The following is a 15,325-nucleotide window of genomic DNA, read 5'->3' as shown; positions in this document are numbered from 1 at the left end:
TATTCGTTCCCACGATGGCCGTGTTGCAGCTCTGCATATCCGTGCTCATTCTAACTTGCCTGGTCCATTGTCTAAACTTAATGTGACTGCAGATGTTTTAACTCGATCTAAACGTGATCTTTATCCTGTGCGTTTTCCTCCCAAAAATAAAGTTAAAGTTACTCTTCCTCCTCAATCTCTTTTCCCTAAAGCAGGACATATCCCAAATTACCGTCCTCCTCCTTTCCGTTCGTCATGCTGTCAAGAATGGCTAAGGTATTGCATTCATTATCTTCATACTGTTGATACTCATGGTCCATGTCCTGGACACCCTCATATTATGGTAAGTTATGATCAAACTGCTTCACAAGCAGCACAGCAGTCGCATGCTTTACACCATCAGTCGGCGGCTACGTTACGCAAAGAATTTTCCCTTACTCGTGAAGCCACCCGACAAATTGTTAAGCAATGCCCACAGTGCTTACCTCACCTTCCTGTTCCACATTATGGTGTTAATCCTCGTGGATTATTACCTAGTTATTTATGGCAAATGGATGTTACTCATATCCCGTCTTTTGGGAAATTACAATTTGTTCATGTCACTATTGATACTTATTCTGGTTTCCTCTGTGCTACAGCACAGACCCGAGAAGCTACTAAACATGTTATCACTCATTTATTACACTGTTTTGCTTTTGTGAACCTTCATTTTACAGGAACCAACATTACTCTTACAGGCCCGGCTACCAGCCGACGAGAGGATCTTAAGGATACCATCATTTGGTATAAAAATGGGCAAGCTATTAATATTAGAGGTCGAATCTCATATGCCTCGCCACTTTGGGATTCCGCTATTACTATAGCCAAGGTTCCAGGTGAAGATTCAGGAAATTATTTCTGTATGAAGCATTTACTTGGAGGACAAGGGATACTTATAGTTGGACATAAGGTTACTATTCTTAACAGAAAATCAAAACCTCAATTTCCTCCTTTTATGACCATTAACTTTGCTGGATCCAATTTTGAATGTTGCAATGCATCTTGGAATAATAACCAAATATGGTGTACTACAGATCATACCAAGGGGTCAATTCTTCTCTCTTCTATTCCCATCATAGATAGGTTTATCACATTTCAAAAGAACTGGGATATATGGAAACTAGCTCTAACTTATTCCAATACACCTGTTATAACTTGTGTTGCTCCTCCATATACACTTTTGATTGGTTCTATTAACATTGGTAATTCTTCCAAAGGAGGATATAATATTAGCTGTGTTCATTGTATTTTTAGCAGTTGTATGTTCCCTTCTGCAGGAACACAATCTGTGCTTATACTAAGGCAACCCATATATGTTATGGTGCCTGTACATCTGAGAGAACCTTGGTATGAAGATACTGGAGTACAGGCATGGGTGGAACTCTCTAAAGCCTTGCAGAGAAGGAGACGCTTTATTGGGTGGCTAATAGTAAGTTTACTTGCCTTGGCTGCTCTGTCTGCTACCGCGGCTACTGCCCGTCTTGCTCTTTCACAGAGTATTAATCATGCTCACTTTGCTAATCAATTATCTCAAAATACCAGTCTTGCTTAATCTTTACAAAGTCACATAGATTTACAGATTAATAACAAGTTAGATGAATTTAAAAACGCAATTTTGAGGATTGGAGATCAGATGGCAGCATTAAAATTGAGGATGCGTTTAGCTTGTCATGCAAAGTATACGTGGATTTGTGTTATTCCTTACAAGTACAATGACTGTATTTGGGAATGGGAAAAAGTAAAAATGCATCTGCTGAATGTTTGGTCAGATAATAATATTAGTCTTGATCTTAAGAAATTAAATGCTGAAATTCAGGATATACAACATGCACATCTTGATGATATTTCACCAGAAGATGTAATTCAAACTTTACTGGATCATTTAAAGTGGTTAAACCCTTAGTCGTGGATTACTAGAGGGTTGTCAGGAGTTATTACCCTGGCCATAATTTGCCTATTATTGATAATAATCTTCTCATGTCTGTTTCGTATCCTCATGCTTCAGTATACTACTCTCGGCACTAAGCTTCATGGAATTATTTTGCAGCAAAAATTAAAAAATAAAGAAGGGGGACCTGTGGGAAGCAATCAGCCTTGAGAGCAGGCTACAGACATGCCAGGCATGCCGCTGCTGCTCGAAGGGACTGTCCCTACTTGTTCCCCTCCTTGTTCCATTCCACGGGAGATAAATCACCAGGGTCCAGAAATCAGAAAGTATGTAAAATGAGACAAGCCAATCTGTCTCCACCCTGCACGTGCAGGTTATTTTGGATGATTCTGGGTTTATGGGTTTTCTCCCAGGGAAGTTAACCTTGAGCCGAGACGGTCATTAGATAATGTAAACCACCGTCTGGCAACCTTCCCTTTTCTAGTCTATATAATCTGCAACTGTAGCATAATAAAACTTGCCTTGCAACCGTCAGTTGTCTTGGTCCTTCTGACCCCATTCGTCGGTGCTACTTCAGTTCCTTACCCCGTCCCTTCTGACCCTGGGCGGTGAAATCCTCTTTCTGAGGCTGGTCCGTGGCACATATGAATATGTTTTTGTCTTGCTGTACTGCACATATGCTGTCTAGTAACAGATATTTTGTCTGCTATTAGTGTTTTAGATTATGTCTTTCCAAAGCGCTGAGGCAGTGCACCTATTTTGATGTTGCAGCTGATGCCTGAACGTATCCTAGCTGACAAATTATTGATTAATAAAAACATGAATTTCTGAAAGATTTGTACTGTTAACCAAAATCTGAGCAAGGAGTCTCAAATGTAATTCTTAGCCAGAATTACATGTTAATGAACCATTTAACAGTGTAAATCAAGGAACATCAATGTAGGGATTTCTTTTCATTTATTTCTTACCTGCTTGAAATATCAGTTAAAGGTTGCCAGCTTGGTTGCAGATGAACAGACATTTGAAGTTCCCTGAACTACGTAATGTGGAATAGGATAGTAGACTTCCAACGCCCTCAAGGCTGTGACCTTGCAGCCATTTTACATAGCACATCATCCTCCTATAGGGATGAACCTTTCCCTGGCCCAAAAAGTAGCCACTCCGTTGAAGCTTTGCTTATTGTAACAGGCTTTTGTTTCCAGGTTACATGTCTGTGGAAGACTTAATTCTGAATAGAGATATAGATATTACTGGAAACTAATTGTTTTTGCTATTATACTCTGCTTTATCAAAAAAGTAAAACATTTAAATTGTGCTACAAAAATTCAGATGTCTTACAATCTTTAAACAATAAATGAATGAATTGCCCTTAAAAAAAAAGAATTAAGCAGTTAGTTAAGCTGTTGGTCCCACATCAGACAAATTATCCTTATACCTCCTGTCAATATTGTTAACAGAGACTGTTATTTTATTAATCCTTATGATCCCATGATTCTTTCTTTCATGTTTCGGGGCACAGCAGGTGAGAGAGTGGGTTTGTTAAGCTGGGTGGGTTTATCCTTCTTTTATGCGTTCATTCAATTTTCTGTTCATTTACTTATTGTATACATATGGCAATAGAAGCTGCTAAGGCAATCATTGCTATTCTGCAAAACAACAAGGCACAGAAGCAGATGTCTTATTTCCGAGATTTCTCCCCCCAGGATTATTATGATTAAAGATCCTTTCCCCCCACTCCCTGGAGAGGACAAGGGGCTGCTCGCTGGAGGATTTTTAATGACTTGGGGAAAGGCTCAAATATCCCCCCATTATGGTAATCCACCCCAGGGGCAAACCACACAAGAATATTATGAATTTATTTTATTTTTCTATCCTTGCAAAGGTAATACTCAGCTCATTAGAATATGAAAACTATACTGTCAAATTTCAGAATTACATGGATGAAGAAAATCACCAAAGTGGCATCATATCATGTGTGTTATAGCTGTATTTACTATATTGACTATATTAAATATGTTGTGTTATCAATGTATTGTATAACTATATATTGAAAAGGCAAAATGCTGTAACGTATTTCAGAGAAAATAATTATGTTGGCCAACCCCAAATTGTACATTGTAGACGGGTCCTAGGAAAAGAAGATTCAATTCATAGTGAACAAGAGGTTAGCTTCTGTTTTCAGCCATGTGCTATTTCAAGAATTAAACATCATGAATAATACAGGATATAAGAGGAATAGTCTAAAGATGGAAAAGCACATTTTGATTAGGAAAGAATTTAAGTCTTTTTTTTTTAAGGAAAACTGCCTTATTACTATGAGATAAGAAAATTGTTTCCTTCTTTTCTTCCTTGCTTTCTTCTTCTTTTTTTTAACCTTTTTAATTTTGGATATTTGACCTCTAAGCTGAGATGACTGAAAATGCCTCCTCTGGGCATCAACCTTTTTGAAAGACTTTTTCCCCCTCCCTGAGGGCTATTTGTCTCTTGGAGGCTTTGTCTACATTACTCCTCAAGAGGCAAGCATTTGTCCTTGCACTAAATGCTGACATCTCCTGATAAGAGGGAAGCTGCAGAGTAGAAGAATTGAAGGTCAGTATGTTGATATTGGTCTCAAGCGCATTGATGTACATTTGTGTATTGGGGAAGGGGAGTGAAGCTTGAGAGTGGGCCAGTGGGGAGGGGTAAATATTTTGTGATGCTGTCTACCTATGGGCTTATAAAGTTTATGGCTGCATTAGGAGGACAAGCATTACCATTAGCATGAAAAGTAGGGCAGACCTCAGTTGCAAAAGCTTCTAGCCATACACATAGGGCAATACGTAAATGATACACCTTATTGCATTCACCCATTCACCCTCCCCTGTTCACGCTAATTGGAAATTTCCATCCATTTCAGAGAAGTAACACAACTATCAATCATTTTCCCTGGCACGAATCTTCCAGGAGAAAGAAAATGGAATACACCTAGCGACAGAGCTCACGCACTAGTAGTCCATGTGTCTTAGATTTAATATCTGATGACTAGCTGCATTGAAGCCAAGAGGTGGTTCACAAAGTTGCTGCACATTAGAATCACCTGGGGAACTCTGAGACCTTCCCGTGCCCAGGCTCCTCCCTAGACCTACTGAATCAAAATCTCTGGGGCTGGGACCCAGACACCAATGTTTTTCTTCAAAGCTCTTTAGGTAATTCAAACGAGCAGCAAAGCTTGAGAACCAGCCCAATAATGGGAACAAACTTATTTCACACAGATAAAGTGGGGCAATTCATATGTTAAAAGAACGTGAATATATGTATATATTTCTTTTTTTCGCTTTATTCTGTTTGTATTTCAAATAGGCTTTTTTTTTTCCTTCTGCAAAAAGCATTATTGTTTCCATTTGGTCCAAGGCTTGGGAGAGGGCTCCAGGGCGGTTACAAAGCTGCCTAGTGGCTGCAGAGCGGGGCTTCAGGCAGAAGCTCTGACGCCAGAGGGTCTCCTCAGATGCGGCTGGACTTCAGAGACTCCTGTTTGGCTCGAGGGTGAGCCTTTCAAAGAGATACTCGCCCAGCACAGCCTGCGGACCAGCCAGCCTGCGGAGGTTGGTCAGGTGGTCTCCCATCTTCTGGATGAGTTTTACCTGCTCCTCCAGGAAGCGGCTCTCCAGGAAATCACAGAACTGGGAGCCTGCACGGGCAGGACCCAGGGCGCGCAGATCCGTTAGTGCCTGGTTCAGATTCTTCTCCCTAAGAATGGCGGCTTCCACAGCATCCTGGGTTTTACCCCACTCATCCTGAGAAGGCTTCTGCGCATCCTGGAAGAGGGCGCGGCCGCAGCACTGGTTTTGCATTTTCAAGAGGCGCTGGGCGCCCTCACACTTCTCCTCAGCCAGTTGGCGAAAAATGTGGCCCATACTGTCCAGAGTCCCATTGTTGCTGTCGAAATAGATGCTCAGAGAGAGGTAAGTGTCCACAGATGCATGTTGAACAGGCGGTGGACGGCGGCCTCCACCTCGGTGGAATAATTCTGACGAACCTGTGAACTCGTGGTTGATCAGTGATAAGGAGCTAAGCTCAAAAACTGGTGTTGGCCTGTCCTGGAGGCTGAGGATAGCTGAGTGTCTGATTCCAAAGGTTGCGAAAGGAAGAAAGGTTGGAAGGTGGTCGGGGGCTGGAGCAAGGAGCGTCCCTGGGTCTGTTCATTCCAAACACTGTTGAAGCAAAAGACAGATCTGCAGGACTGCCGAACGCACTGCCTCAAATAGGCTTTGATATAAATGAACAAGAAGTCCAAGCAAGGACAAAACTTACCCTTCCTCCCACCAAAATAGCTGGTGATACTAGAATCTAGATCTGGGAAGGGATTCTTCCATTGCTTTCTTAACATTCCAAGCCACTAGAGCAGTGGTTCTCAAAGTATGGTCACCTTGTAACCAAGCAGTACCCTATGGGGCCTTCCTAGGACAGACCCATCCCCCATATCCTCTATTGTAGTTTCTCTCTGAAGTACTCAGATAATAGTATCTCAGGCATATTTCTTGAGTTTTCAGATGCTAAAAACCACCACCCAATGGAAGAAATGAACTCCTTGATGATCATGAGCACGTAGCCCTCAGACCTCCTGGCACCTAAGGATGGATAATGTTACCTGCCTTGTGGCCTCAACATCAGCCAATCAGAGGATTGTGCACGAGCTGATCACATGCCCTGGGATGTCCCTCCCTCACCTGGCCCTTAAAAATGCTTTGCTGAAATCCTTTGGAGATTTCAGGGGTTTTGGAACACGGACCACCCCTCTCCTTGCTCGATCCTGCAATAAACCTTTCTCTTCTCCAGACTCCAACCTTTAGGTTTGTTTGGCCTCACTGTGCTTCAGACACATGAACCTGCATTCAGTAACAACTTGACCAGCTTTACCAGCGTCCCCTGATAATGTGTCAGATATTCAAGTTTTAGGGCCCTATCCCAGCCCTATGGAATCAGCAACTCTAGTGGGGCTCAGTGATCTCTGTTATAACAGGCCCTCCATATGATTTTTATTCACCTTAAAGTTTGAAAATATCTGCATTGTCAGCTGGCCAAAGTGTCCACCAGCAGGTGAAGGGGAGTGATGCCTGGAAAAGATAGGGAGTAGCCAAGGCAAGTACAGCAGCATTTGCCGTGGTAGTAATGGAGAATGCCTTTTCTCCACTGGTTGGCACAGACTAGTATCTGGGAGCAGTGGCAGGGTTATTTAGGATGCTTTACAATTCAATGTAGTGACCGCTGTCCTGGTTTGCCAGGGACTTCCCCTGTGTGAACACTTAAAACCTCATCCTGGCAAACCCCTTAGCCCTGGATTTGAAAAACTTAGGGAATAACATGAAATTTAGGGGAAACATGATCTAGGATTTGGGCGAGTCACAAGTGCTAATTACAGCTAAGCAAGTATGGTCAGCATCTAGCCTTCTTTACCCCTTTGTGGGAAGGTAAATCTGATTGGGTGAAAGGACTTATTGTTAAGAAATCTTTGTAGAAACATCCCCTTCTGCTTAGTCTGCTGGTTCTCAGTTCTGGCTAGACACTGGCATCGTCTGAGGAGATTTAAAGTTATTTTATTGGTCTAGGATGACCAACAGTCAGTGTGAGGGTTTTTAAAAAGTGCTTCAGATGATTCTAATATGCAGCCAAATTTAGGTGCCACTGCTTAAGCTTTTGAACCACTGCTACATATTTTCACCTCATCTTCCTATGAGAATATCCAACTGTAGTTGAGGTTTGTTTGTTTTTCTTTTTCTTTTTTTAACTCTCTTATTATAAGATTTACTGTCTTAAATAAGATTGAATGTACAGAAAATCCTGCTAGTCCATCTGGTACAGCTAGATACTTAGAATAATATCGTTAAGATATATACCATTTAAGTACTGTGACTGGCCTTTTTAAAATTAACATATGCATTGAATTAGTACAATCTCTTTTGAAGTTGTCATGTTGGGGAGCTATACCTGTAATCTGCTGCCATTGCTAAATATCTGGACAACTCTTATTAGGAATTGTTTTTAAAAATCTTTAGGGATTAAAACCAAGAGTGCTGTATTATTTGTACTGGGACCACAAAAACCTCACAAAGTTTCCCCACTGTACCTTCTACCCCCATCTCTAACCCTTGGCAACTTCTAATCTGTTCTCTATCTCCACAGTTTTGTTATTTTAAGAATAATACGTAAACATAATCATGAATTACTTAATCTTCGGAGATTGGCTTTTAAAAATTTTTTCTTCAGCATCATTCCCTTGAAGTTCATTTTAATTTTTGCATATATTAATAATTTGTTCCTTTTCGTTGCTCCGTAGTATTCTATCATAAGATTTTATCACAATTTGTTTCAACATTCATCCATTGAAAGACATTTGGGTAGTTGCCAGTTATTGGCTATGATAAATAAAACTGCTATGAACATTTATGTGTAAGTTTCTGTGGGAACTTAATTAAGTTTTTGTTTCTTTTGGATAAATGCTCAAGAGTACAAGTACTGCGTTGTAGGGTGAATCTACTTTTAGGATTAAAAGAGACTGTCAAGCTGTTTCTCAGAGTGGCTAAACCATTTTATTTTCCCACCAGTGACGTGATATAACTTTTCTACGTACTCGCCAGCATTTGATGTTGTCACTATAATTTTAGTTATTCTCTGATATCTCATTATGGTCTTAATTTGCATTTCCCTAATGCTAATGATGTTGAGCATCTTTTCATGTGCTTCTTTGCCATGTGTATATTCTCTTCCATGAAATGTCTGTTCCTGTCCTGTGCCTATTTTCTAGTTGGATTTTTTTAAGTTGTTTGGAGAGTTCTTTGTATATTATAGATACAAGTCATCTGTCTCATATGGGATTTTCAAATATGTTTTCCCACTGTGTAATCTGAGTTTTCATCCACTTAAAAGGATCTTCTATGAAGCATTTTTAACTCATTTTGATGAGATACAATTTATCAGTTTTTGCTTTTATTGATCATACTTTCGGTGTCAAGTCTAAGAATTATTCACCTAGTTCTAGATGCCAAAGATTTTCTATTTTTTTTCCTAAAAATGTCCTGCTTTTACATTTAAGATTATGATCCACTTTGATTTAATTTTTGTGTAAGGTGTGGAGGTTTAGGTTAAGGTTCATTTTTTGTTTGTTTTTGTCAAGGGATGTCCAACTGTTTCAGTACCATTTTTTGAAATGTCTATTCTTCCTTGATAGCTTTTGCACTGCTGTCAAAAACAGGTTAAATGTATTTATGTCAGTCTATTTCTGGGTTCTCTATTCCGTTCCATTGATCTATGTATCTACCCTCCAAAATTACTGCAAAGTCTTGAAATTGGGTGGATTAATTCCTCCCATTTTAATCTTCCTTTACAAATTGTTTTAGCTATTCTTCAGCCTCTTCTTACCATACAAATCTTAGAAAAAGCTTGTCTATATCCGCAAAAACCTTGAGGGCATTTTAAGAGTAATTGTGTTAAGCCTCTTAACTTGGGGAGAATTGACATCTTTATTATGTTGTGTTTCCTAATCCATGAACAAGGTATGTCTCCCTATTTGTTTGGGACTTTAAAATTTTTCTTCATCAGCATTTTGTAATTTTCAGTATAGAGGTCCTATAAATGTCCTATTGGGCTTGTATTTAAGTATTTATTTAGGTCAGTTGTAAATGGCATCACATATTTTAATTTAAGCTTCTACACATTTGTTATTAATATATAATGTGATAAAATTGTGTTGATCTTGTACTCTAAAACATTTACAAACTAATATTATTTCTCAAGCTTTTTGTGGATTCCTTGGTATTTTCTCCATTTAGATTATCATGTCCTCTTCAGACACAGACAGTTTTACTTTTCCTTAGGCAATATAATAGGATATATTACTCTTCAACATTCAGTAGGATATATTCCTTCCTATTCAACATAGTAGGAATAGTCCTTTTATCTTTTAAATGAACTTTTTAAAAATTTAACTTTTAAATGTATGTATTTATTTATTTTTGCTTTATTTTCTTACTAGAACCTCCAGTAATACATTTAATAAAAGTGGTGAGAGCGGATATCTGTGCCTTGTTTCTGATCTTACAGAGAAAGCATTCAGTCTTTCACGGTTAAATATAATCTCGGTATAGGTTGTTTGTAGATCATCTTTATGAGTTTCAGTATGTTCCTTTTCTATTCCTAGTTTGCTTGGAGTTCTTTTTTCTTCTTTTTTTAAAATCATGAATGGGATTGGATTTTGTCAAGTGCTTTCTCTGCATTATTGGATAGGATCACATGACTTTTCCCTTTAATCTATTGGATATGGTGGATAACATTGTTTGATTTTAAAATATTTAACCAACTTTGCATAACTAGAATAAATGCCACTTGGTCATGGTATATTATTCTTTTTATATATTTCTGGATTTAATTTGCTAATATTTGGCAGAGGATTTTTACAGCCAATTTCATAAAAAATATTGGTCTGTAGTTTTCTTCTTTCTATCGTATCCCTGTCCGGTTTTGGTATCAAGGTAATACTGGCTTCATAAATTTAATTAGGAACTGTTCCTTCTACTTCTATTTCTTATCAAATCATGTAAAATTGGTGTTAATTCTTTATGTCTTGGGTAAAAGTGAAACATCTAAGCCTGAATATTCCTTTTGGGAGTTTTTAAATGAAAAAACAGTGTTTCTAATGGTTACAGGAAAACTGAGATTATCTATTTCATCTTGGCTGAGTTTTGGTAGTTTTGAGTGTAGAAGCATTGGCCCATTTCACCTACATTTTTCAATTTATAGTGTAGACTTGCTCATAACAACTTGTTCCTCATTAACCTGCAGGATATGCCATGGTATCCCTGGTTGCATTTCTGATATCTGTGATTTGTGCCATCCATCTTTTTATCTTTATCAGTCTTGCTAGATCTTTATTGATTAGATTGTTTATTTCCAAGAACCAGCCTTTTGTTTCATTGACTTTCCCCCCTATTTTCCTGTTTTCAGTTTCATGGATTTCTATTTCATCTTTATTATTTCCTTCTTTCTGCTTGTTTAGTGTTTTTTCCTCTTCCTTTTTTACTGTTGTAATATAGAAAATTAGATTATTGCTTTGAAACACTTTCTTTCCCAATTTAGTGCTATAGACTTCTCTTTCAGCATTGCTTTCACTTCATTCTGCAAACTTTGATCTGTTATATCTCCATTTCCTTTTATTCTATGCATTAAAAAATATTTCCTTGATGCTGTCTTTTTTACCCATGAGTTATTTGGAATTGTGATGTTTAGTTTTCACGTGATTGAAGATTTTCCTGTTGTCTTTCTGTTATTGATTTCTAGTCTGATTCCATTATGGCTAGAGAACATACTCTATGATTTTAATTCTTTTAAATCTGCTAACTTTTTTATGAATATATAAATGAAAGAAATAAGAAAACCTCTGAGTCTTAGCATCCAACACTTAGGCACATTACAATTTAAATCTGCTAAGGTTCTTTTTATTGCCCAGTATATAGTATATGAGTGAATATTCCATGGACACTTGAATATGTATTCTGCTGTTACTGAGTGTGTTCTTTAAATGTCAGTTATATCCTATTGATTGATGATGTTTTCATTTCTTCCATATTCTTGCTGATTTTTCTCTCTGGTAGTTCTATAAATTGCTGTGCTGAAGTCTCAAATAATAATTGTGGATTTAAAATTTTCTCCTTTTACTACTTTTTTCAGTGTTTGCTTCATGTATTTTGAAGTTCTGTTGTTTGGTGCACACACATTTTGTATCATTGGGTCATCTAGGTGGATTATTCCTGTTATCTTTATGTAATGACCCTGTTTGCCCCTAATAATTTCCTTTGCTCTGAAGTCTACTTTATCTGATATTAATATAGCCATTCCTACTTTTTCTGATTAACGTTCACATGATATATCATTATCTTCCTTTTACTTTGAACTCCCTATATCATGATGTTTAAAGTAAACTTCTTATAGACAGTATATAGTTGGATCATGCTTGTGAATTTTTAATCTACTCTTCCAATCTCTGTCTTTGACTTGGTTATTTAGATCATTTACAGTTAATGTAATTATTGCTATGTTAAAGATTAGGTCTACCATTTTATTTTTTGTTTTGTCTTTTACCTTAGTTTCTCAATCCTGTGTTTCTCTTATTTTGCCTGGTGGGTTACTTAAACATTTTTTAATAAGTCCATTTTAATTTAATTTATTTATAATCATTTGTGTATACTGTTTGTATAGTTTTCTTAGTGGTTACTTTTGGCATCACAGTATACATATGTAACTTACCATAGCCTACTGGAATCAGTGTTTTATTACTTCAAGTGAAGTTTCAAAATTTTACTTCCATTTAGTCTCTTAATATTCCCCAGTTTTAAAGTATGATTTTCTGTAGTATTTCCTTTCTCTACATTGAGAACCACATCAGATGGTGTCATAATATTTGCTTTGACCATCAGATAGTATTTAAGAAACTCATGAGGCTAATGATAGTCTCTTATATTTACCCCATTTGTTTTCACCCATTCCATTGTTCCCCTTTTCTTTCTGAAGTTCCCAGTCTTCTGTTATTGTTTTTTTTTATGTTTTCATAACATTAGGTGATATCTGGGCTTTCCAGTGCCATTGGATATGAGTTTCAGGAAACACTGAGTCTGGCTCACTTAATGCTGCTGAGTTGGAGGGTTTGTGTATGTTGGGCCTGTTGGCGCAGCAGGTGCTAGCAGATTAGACTAATGTTGATGGGACTAGTGCCACAGGAGGATGGGTTCCCATTCAGGCTATGCTGCTGCTACAGTAGATCAAGTCCCCCTCTACCCCAAGTGTGGGGCAGTGACCTGCTGCTGTCACTGCTTTGTATTAGGCTGCTTTTGCCTCAGGTGTGTGGTGGGATCCCTTGGAAGCTGCTGCTGCTGTCAATCACAAGGTTAAATTCATTTCAGAAATACTTAAGTATAAATATATAGCCTGGCTCCTGTAGGACCCCTGTAATAGTTTTTTATTGCTTTCATACAAATTACCACAAATATAGTAACTCAAAACAATTTAAATTTATTACCTTACAAGTCTGACATTGGTCTCAATTGAGTAAAGTAAAAGTGTTGGCAGGATCGACAGATGAATGGATAAAGATGTGGCACATATATACAATGGAATATTACTTAGCCATAAAAAGAAATGAAATTGAGTTATTTGTAGTGAGGTGGATTGACCTAGAGACTGTCATACAGAGTGAAGTAAGTCAGAAAGAGAAAAACAAATACCGTATGCTAACACATATATATGGAATCTAAAAAAAAGAAAAAATGGTTATGAAGAACCTAGGGGGCAGGGCAGGAATAAAGACGCAGCCGTAGAGAGTGGACTTGTGGATACAGGAAGGGGGAAGGGTAATCTGGGATGAAGTGAGAGAGTGGCATGGACTTATATACACTACCAAATGTAAAATAGATAGTTAGTGGGAAGCAGCCACAAAGCACAGGGAGATCAGCTCTGTGCTTTGTGTCCACCTACAAGGGTGCGATCGGGAATGGAGGGTGGTAGGGAGATGCAAGAGGGAGGAGATATGAGGATATATGTATACGTATAGCTGATTCACTTTGTTATGAAGCAGAAACTAACACACCATTGTAAATCAGTTATACTCCAATATAGATGGTTAAAAAAGAAAAAAAAGTGTTGGCAGAGCTACATTCTTTTCTGGAGGCTCTTAGGGGTGTTTCTGTTCCCTGGACTTTATCCGCTTCCAGCGGTCACTTGTAGTCCTTGACTCAGAGTCCCCTTTCTCCACCTACAAAACCCAAAATGTTGAATCTCTCTGATTCTGCTTCTATTAAGACATCTCTCTCTTTCTCTTTCTACAGTTGGGAATGGTTTTCTACTTTTAAGGACTCATGCAATTAGATTTGTTCCATGAGGTAATCCAGGATAATCTTTCTCAAGGTCTGTAACTTCAGTCATATCTGCAAAGTCCTCTTCACCATGTAAGGTAACATATTAATAGGTTCTAGGGATTAGGGTGAGGGCATTTTTAGGAGCCATTATGCTGCCTACCACACCCTTAACAAGTGACCTTGAGAAAATTACTAAGATTTTTAAAGCCTTACTTTCCTCAAACATAAAATGGAAAGAAAGCTAACTAGTTAATATCATGAAAGTGAAACAGTATATATGAAATCAACTAATTCAAAAAATGAGATTTCTTCTTTTTCTTTATGATTTACATGATTCTCAGAGTTCGGTTACTTGAAGAGTTACTTTTTTTTTAAACAGAACTAAGGAATTTCAGGGTTCAGGTGCTGTAAGATTGTCTGAATTATCTGAGTAACAATTAGCTAAGCACAGGTGTAAAGCATTTGATTTACTCCCTGGTTTTCTTTATCTTCTCATCCCAGTAAATGCATATCCCTTTTCTAGCTCCAGCCAGTAGAGTCAGAGCTTGTTTTACTGTTTAACTAAAGTTCAATTTAAATTCTCTCTACATCTCCAGATTCTCAGCCCTGGTTGCATATTATAATCACCTGGGGAGATTTCAAGAACTACCGATGCCAAATTTCTACCTCTCATGGATATTTGAGGAGGGACCTGGAATGAAATGCTCTAGCTTATGGTTTTTGGAACCAAATCATAGTCTACACTGAGCCAAATTATTTGTGAGATCACCTCTAAAAAGGAATTTATCTGTGGTGACTAATGCTCTTCCTTTGTCAGTATGCTTGATTTGTCCCTCTTTGGGGGAAAAAAAGAGGGGGAAAAAACCCCCAGCAGTTGTGCTCCCTGAATTATAACCTGATGCTTTGGAATTAGTGTTGGCTTAGAGCGCACATCTTCGGATACCCATTCTCTCTCCTGCTTCCTTGCATGAACTTATATCCTTGGGCAGTGTTTCATCCACCACCCTCTTTTGCTTCTAATCTTAGCAAGTAAAGTCTCCCCTTAATGAAATAGCATTTCATGAGGCTTACTGGGAGCATAGGTCTGTTCCAGACCTATCCTATGTTAGCTAAAGCAGATATAAGTGATGTATTTTTGGCATTCATCCTTGTGGGTTGGAAAGAGAAGACAGAATTTTATCCTTTAGGTGTCATCGGACTGGACAAATGGGCTCTTTCCCTCTGCTGCCTATCATGTAAAAACCTGAGGGTGTTACCTCTAGAAGGTATCTTCTAGTTATCAAAATAGTTCAGATAAGTCAAATTTCTCAGTAAAAGATGACAAAACTATGGCTTAGGTGGTTAATTTTCTATGTCAATTTGTCTGGGCCACCATGCCCAGTTATTTGGTCAGATATTATTCTGGATATTTCTGTGATGGTGTTTTCGTGTTTTTTACAATTTTTATTTATTTATTTATTTATATTTTTGGCTGCGTTGGGTCTTCGTTGTCACACGTGGTCTTTCTCTATTTGCAGCAAGCAAGGGCTACTCTTTGTTG

At 38.1% G+C, this 15,325-nt stretch overlaps 1 pseudogene across 1 annotated transcript; it reads right to left on the bottom strand.

Annotated features, from left to right (window-relative positions):
- Window positions 1-5,403: 5,403 nt before the first annotated feature.
- On the bottom strand, window positions 5,404-5,921 carry LOC308610090 (ferritin light chain-like; annotated as a pseudogene). Its single transcript has one exon. The product of its transcript is annotated as a ferritin light chain-like (transcript).
- Window positions 5,922-15,325: the final 9,404 nt, after the last annotated feature.

This window comes from Mesoplodon bidens (genome assembly GCF_964165515.1).
Source record: "Mesoplodon bidens genome assembly, contig: HAP1_SCAFFOLD_491, whole genome shotgun sequence".
Taxonomy (NCBI): domain Eukaryota; kingdom Metazoa; phylum Chordata; class Mammalia; order Artiodactyla; family Ziphiidae; genus Mesoplodon; species Mesoplodon bidens.
The sequence above is the reverse complement of the archived record's forward strand: the minus strand, read 5'-3'. Positions and strand labels throughout refer to the sequence as shown.